Source organism: Tamandua tetradactyla, chromosome 23 (genome assembly GCF_023851605.1).
Source record: "Tamandua tetradactyla isolate mTamTet1 chromosome 23, mTamTet1.pri, whole genome shotgun sequence".
In the NCBI taxonomy this organism is placed as follows: domain Eukaryota; kingdom Metazoa; phylum Chordata; class Mammalia; order Pilosa; family Myrmecophagidae; genus Tamandua; species Tamandua tetradactyla.
Window position 1 is genome coordinate 14,734,017 of NC_135349.1, and position 6,615 is coordinate 14,740,631.

Below are 6,615 nucleotides of genomic sequence, written 5' to 3' on the forward strand. Positions count from 1 at the left end.
TAATTGGGATTTCATTCACTTTTCAAAAAATGTGTAGTGAAAATTACAAACTCAGGTATTAAATAAAATTCTTTATATTTTTCTTCTTTAGAATTTTAAGTTGTGTACCACTTTTTCCCTTTGTCTGAACTGCATAAATAAGAACAGAAACATATGAGGAAAGATTGGAGGGAAACAAAAAAAGATAGCTTATAATCTCTCAGAATCTTGATTGACCTGAATAAGAGTAAGATGCCAATTTTTGACATCTGGTTATCAAGGAACACCCCCAATACCAGCTTGCCTCTGTTCAGGAAATAATTTCGTATTATGTTGGAAGATACTGGGTGGTAAAACCAGGGACTAAGTAATATGTCAGCGAGTTATATATTTTGGTTTTATTTTTATTTTAACTTGGGAATTTGGAAGTAATGACAGTTTATTTTTGGTGTTCTAGAAGTTATGGTTTTTGGTTTCCTGATTCTGTACATTGTTTTTCTGGAATATATTCCGTCAATCCTGAAAGTTGAGGAGTGAGCATAAACCTTGTTTGATTTTGGCAAGGCAGATGTTGGGAGGGCTATGGCCAATAGTAAACCTTTAATGAGAACCAGTAAATATTGGTCAAAAATGGGCATAACACATTGACTGTCACTTCATAAAACAAAACCTGCAAACAAAACCTATTGGGAAAAGAAACTAAATTAAAAGAATTAGTGATGACTCAGCTTGTGTGATCCTGTTATCTATAGCAGTTGTTTGATAAAACAATAACTTTCTCTAAATCCCAAAGTAAGCATTTGTTGTATGTATGTGTGTGTGGAACTTTATTAAGAGCCATTTAAATCCCATATAGTGTTAGAAGAGTAACAAAGAGAAGTCATGAATGATTTTCAACTCTAGCTAACATAAATTCCTTTAATACTAGTGATTGAAGAGCAAGGGAGCATGGTTTTTCTCATCACGAAGTCTAGCTGATCAATGCACTTTGGTAGTTGATGAAGGTAGAGTAGAACTTTCTTTATTTAAAATTGCATTTTTGTGCTGATTTGATTTTATAATTTTCCCTCTTCTGTTGATACAATGTTATTTGCATGTGGCAAAATCTCAGCTCCGGAACATGAAGTACACCTCCCTGCGTTCTGCATTCTAATCTCTGTTCACAGCAATCCCATCTCCGGCACAAGTTTGTACATGATAGATAATGAGTAGGAGGTGGGAGTGGGTGGGTGGTTGTATGGTTTGCAGTGGTATTGGTGGGGAGCTGAGCAGATGGTAGTGATAGCCACGTGCTGTGAGATTCCCGTGGGAGTTGATGGTGGTGACAGGCGACTCACAATGTGCTATTTACAGTTTGGGTTTGCAGTCTTTCAGTGACATCTGAATGCTCTTTAGCAACTGCTTTCATTACTGCCTTTCGAGGAGCTGCTAATTGAAAATGAAATTGTGGGTGGGCTTTAAGGCAGGCACAGGCAACTCTATGTGGTAAATGTTATTTGAGAACTGTTGCATCTCTCAAGTCCCAATTTGCTGTTATTTTTTCAAGGGGATAAAGCCAAAGGTACATTTGAAGATTCAGATATGTACATAGAGGCAAGCCTAAATGTCACACACTGTCCACAGGCCAGTTCTACACCCCTGGGGCTGGGAAAACAACCTAGAAGAATGCTTGGAGGTCTGAACATCTGCTGAAGACTCACCTTTGTATGATTTTCTTTAAATGTTCATTTAAGGCTATTATTGCACATTTATTATTATGTAAGGCTATTATTTAAAATTTATAACATCTTGTAGTATACTTGAGCTTATGCTAAGTCTTTCATTCTTTGAACTGTTCAGACAGTTACTGTGAAGAGGAAAATAGTTATTTTATCTGAACTTCAGAATATTATATTCAAATTCTTAGCATCTAACTTTTCTTAAGCTTTTTCACATGAAATCCCTCTGTCGTAGGCAGCTGGGGCTTCCAGGCACATTCAGAGAAGGTGGTGGATTTGATTGGACTCTGACCATAGATGATGTTCTTGATTCTCCTGTGGAAAGGTACTATATCCATTCCCCAGTTGCAGGAATGTGACTTATACCTCATCTTCAGAGTTCTTAGCTAAAACATCAGTAACAGGGCAGTGTACCATGGCTCAGTGGCAGAATTCTCGCCTGCCATTCTGGAGACGTGGGTTCGGTTCCCAGAGCCTGCCCATGCAAACAAAACAAAAAAACCATTGCCTGAATTATTTAAAAAAAGAAAGGAAGAAAAACCATCAGTAACATTTCTGAGATGATAGTTTCTATAATGTTTTCTGTCCAGTTGTTTTTTTGCCCATTCTTAAAATAGCTTTGCACAGAGAAATCTTGGGCTGAACAAGAAATAACCGCCCTCTTGGCAGTGCTTTTAGCTCTTTTAAATTGAATATGGAGATAGACACAATATTACTGCATTCTCTTTAACTTTCCTTTGGACGTTTCAGTGAATACTATCTGGGACAAAACCATGTTCAGTTATATGCTTTGTTTAACTAGGACTTCTCTTTGGTTATAGAGTCCTCAAGGCTCTGGGGACCTTGATGACACATCCTTTTCTGTACTTAACCCTCAGTCCCATTAGACTTGTTTTGTCACAGGGACCCAACTGTTTTTAATGCATTTGAACTACTGCTGGGTCCTAATGATGTTTAAAAGAACCTATTTTGGTATTCTAAATGAATTCTGGAACATTGCATATTGGTACAGGTGTTGACAATTTTATATCAAACAGATTTAACAAAGTTCTTATAGGAGCTCTGGGTCTTTTGACACCTTGGTGTATACATCCTCACACTGGTGCTCACAAACACACACGGGAGCAGGCGCCATAATGGTTCACAACCCTACGTGTGCGCTGTCATGTGTTTCAGGAGGCCTGATGAGCCCTGTTGTGTGGCCTGCTGAGACATTATCACCTGCATTCATTGATCACAGCTCTGCAGAAGCTGCCACCTCTCCAGCGTGTCTGCTTGCCTGTGTCCCTGCCTGCAGTTTTGGTGTTGTAGGGGGTCATTCTGTAATCACTGTTTGCACCTGTGTTTTTTCAGGAAGAGCTTGTGTTATACATCTTGAAGCCATGCATTACAAAGCTGGATGGGTCCTAATTTCTGATGATTCTGAGGGGCTGAGATTGGCTCTAATTAGATTGAGAAGCAATTAACTGCATTTTCTGGCTAGGGAGCATACAGAATAATACTTCTCAAAGGGTGGTCTTGATCACCTACATCAGAACAGCTCTGGTTGAAATGCATAGTCCCAGATATCACTCCTGACTTATGGAGCCCGAATCCCTTGAGTGAGGTCAGGGTGTACCAGCAAGTTCCTTAGATGATTCCCATGCAGGTACTGTGAGAGCCATACTTTAAAGGTAACTGAATTCTCTATCCTTTTTTTTTTCTTTAGTGAAAAGATAATTATGTTGTTAGTAAAACTCATGATGAATTTTTAATTAAAAAAAATCCTCATTTTTTTGAATGAAATTTATGTTTATATATTTTTTGCATGAAATTAATTTTATCAATAAATAAATATTATTGTCATGAATTTACTAATTGAGTTCTTTTTTGAATTTTCTTAGCAAGAAAGGAATATTTCTACCAAATGCTATAAATACTGTTTCAAGAAAATAATGTTTTAAAAATAGTTTTGTGTGTTTTTCTTGTAGAAGTTTACTAGAAAGGCTCTGGTAGAATATTTTTGTTGTATTCTTCTCCCCTTAAGACCTTCTATTTCTTCAACTTATGAGTTTTTTTTTTTTTTTTTTAAAGGAAAGACAGAGAGAAGGAAGGAAGGATAGAAGGAAGGAAGGAAGGAAGAAAGGGAAACATTTTTAAACATTTTCTTGTTTTATTGTATTCTGTTTCTCCGTTTTTGTTACATGGGCTGGGGCCGGGAATCGAACCGAGGTCCTCCGGCATAGCAGGCAAGCACTTTGCCCGCTGAGCCACCGCGGCCCGCCCAACTTATGAGTTTTTAATAAATATGAGACTGGAGTTCTTTTTCTTAGGTTCTACGTAACTCTTTCCTTCCATCTGTGGACAACGGTGTTGATCACTTAAGGTTTATAAGTTTTATGAATCCTCCACGTTACAAAAACTGGTGGTATTTGGTGGAAATATTTGGGGGCGGGTATGAAGGAGATCTGAAAACATTACCCATGTGAGAATCAGTGGTGACTTAAGACCATTAACTGTTTTCTTTGTTAGTAAAAAAAGTTTCATTGTTGATTTTAATGCATTGTTGTATTGAATTTCTAGTTTGGGTTCCACCAGTTCAAAAGGAACTATTTTCGTTTGCAAAACCAAGTACTGAAAATTCTCAGATGACTTTTTATTTAAGTAGCAAAACCTACACTCATGACTTAATTGCCTGAGGTTTGTTAACACTAGGTAGCATCCGTTTTAATACATTGCTGTGAAGTCAGAAATGCTGTCCACTGTATATGTGTGCAAAATGATCTACTGAACAGTGGCTAATGAAATTATCATATTATGTGAATATGACTGACTGTTAATAACAATTTTTTGTTTAAAAATGCTATTGTCAGATTGTTCTTAGAAGCAGTGGGAGTGATGAGAAAAGCCTCTGCCTCTCAGGTAATGTTTAAAGCTGTGAAATGGACCCAGTGCACATTGCTGGAAGGCTGAACGGCACTTTCTGAAACTTAAGCACCCCCCTTGCAGTAATTTATCATAACCTGCCTCTTACTTTCCTGTATTTAAATACTAAATCTGTGTTTCTCAAATGAGTGTGGCAGTGGGGTGGAGGGTAGATAGGAGGAGGTGTCAAGGTGGGTGTAGTCGTATAGCTGTATGTGAAGAATAATATATTGGGATCACACTTAGGGACTATTGTGGACTGCCCCGAGGCTTCTCCAGGTGGAGTATGGAGGCAAGTTGATGTACTAGAATGTTGAAAGGGAAGAGTAAAGAGTTTAAAAAGCATTTTCCCGTGGTTCTGACTCTGAATTTCTCTGCCCCCTGTTTAAACCTGGCAGTCTGCTTTTTTCTTTCCCTTTCCGTCACTGCACCTGCCCTCAAGCAGCACCTTCAACTCGTGAACTGACACCTCGCTCTGCTCTCCCCTCCCATGGCTCTCGCTGGCTTGTCTACCCAGCCAGGATTTGGATTTCCATGGGAAATCACTTAGATTTGCTTTCAGTGTTTCAAAGTGCCTTTATCTTTGGGTTCCTTGCTCATTTAAGCATGTTGACTCTTTTCACTAAATATTTATACTTACCTTATTTGGATTCTTAGTATAGTTCAGCATTATTTCACTCATTGCTAATGTACTCTCTTGTTAAAAAATTTTCAGTGGCTCTCTATAGCCTAAATCAAAATTAAAGCCCCTTACTGGGATGTTTTACACCCTCACTCATCTTGCTCCAGTATAACCTTTTCTGTGCCTCTCCTACTTCCTGCTGATCATTAATATCAGGCTGTAGCTGTAGTTGCTGTTATTTGGACAGTGCCTTTACTGTCTCCACACTGTTCTGCTTGTGCCTGTGCTAATCCCTTTGCTTGGCATGTCCTTTCTTCAATAGTTGTATGTGTCTTTTAGTGACTAGTTCATATCTACTTCTTTGAAGCTTTTTATGATCTTTTCCTTCACAATTGCATTTTCTTTAGAACTCTCATGATCCTTAGTTTATAACTCAGGTGCCCATATAATTTGTCATCCCATCTAGGACATTTCTGTGAGTGAAAGGGGCACTGTTACTAATTATCTTGGAGCAATAACCATAAATCAGGACTTCCTCAAAGACAGCAATATACATTCACTTGATTTATAACTCACTTTTGGCTCTTTTCATATCAAACCCTGTTTTCAGGTTGGCTGTATATTTGTCCTTCTTGCCACCTAATGTCAAGCTTCCTGGGGACTTACTTTCTTGCTCTGTGACACACCAAGGGCCCCAAGCCTGTGTTGCATGTATGGAAGTAAAACCCTTAAGACCCACTGCTGTCACTCGGTTGAAAAGAACTATGACATTCTTCTCATCTTTCCCATTTCCACTCTTGTCCCTTTTTGGTCCATTCTTCATTCAGTAACCAGGGTGATCTTTTAAAAAGCATACTTTTGATCATATTATTCCCAGATAGAAATTCTCTCAGTGACTTTTCAGTGTATTCAAAGTAAGATTCAGACTCCTTCAATCTGTTGTGCTCAGTTATGGAATGTCCTGTTTCTCCCATCTCATGTCGCTGTCTCTTGCTCACTAGCTGCAGCCCCCTTGGCCCTTCCTTCATTTCTTCAAACATGTTAAGTTCTTTTCTGCCTTGGACCCTTTACACATTCTATTCTCTCTTCCTGAAATTCTCCTTCCTCTGTTCTTTGCATCATGGGCTTTTTCTCGTCCTTTAGACCTGACCTGAATGTCATCTTTACAGAGGCTTTTCCTGACCATGTTATTTAACCCAGTGTCTGTAGTCCTCTTTCTTTTGTACCTCTCTTCTTTTCTTCCTAACACTTAGCGCAGTTTATGCATAGATTTTTATTTTTTTGTATACTTCCTTGATGCCAGCCTCTTCTGCTAGATTCTGTGTTCTCCTGTGGGAAGGTACTATATCCATTTCTCCACCACAATATTTGCAGCACATTGCCTGGAACATA

At 38.5% G+C, this 6,615-nt stretch overlaps 1 protein-coding gene across 4 annotated transcripts in view; it reads left to right on the forward strand.

The window, feature by feature from the left end:
• The window catches only part of AUTS2 (activator of transcription and developmental regulator AUTS2), a 1,196,629-nt gene that overhangs the window by 315,540 nt on the left and 874,474 nt on the right, over positions 1-6,615 (forward strand). The gene's annotated exons all lie outside the window — the stretch shown is intronic.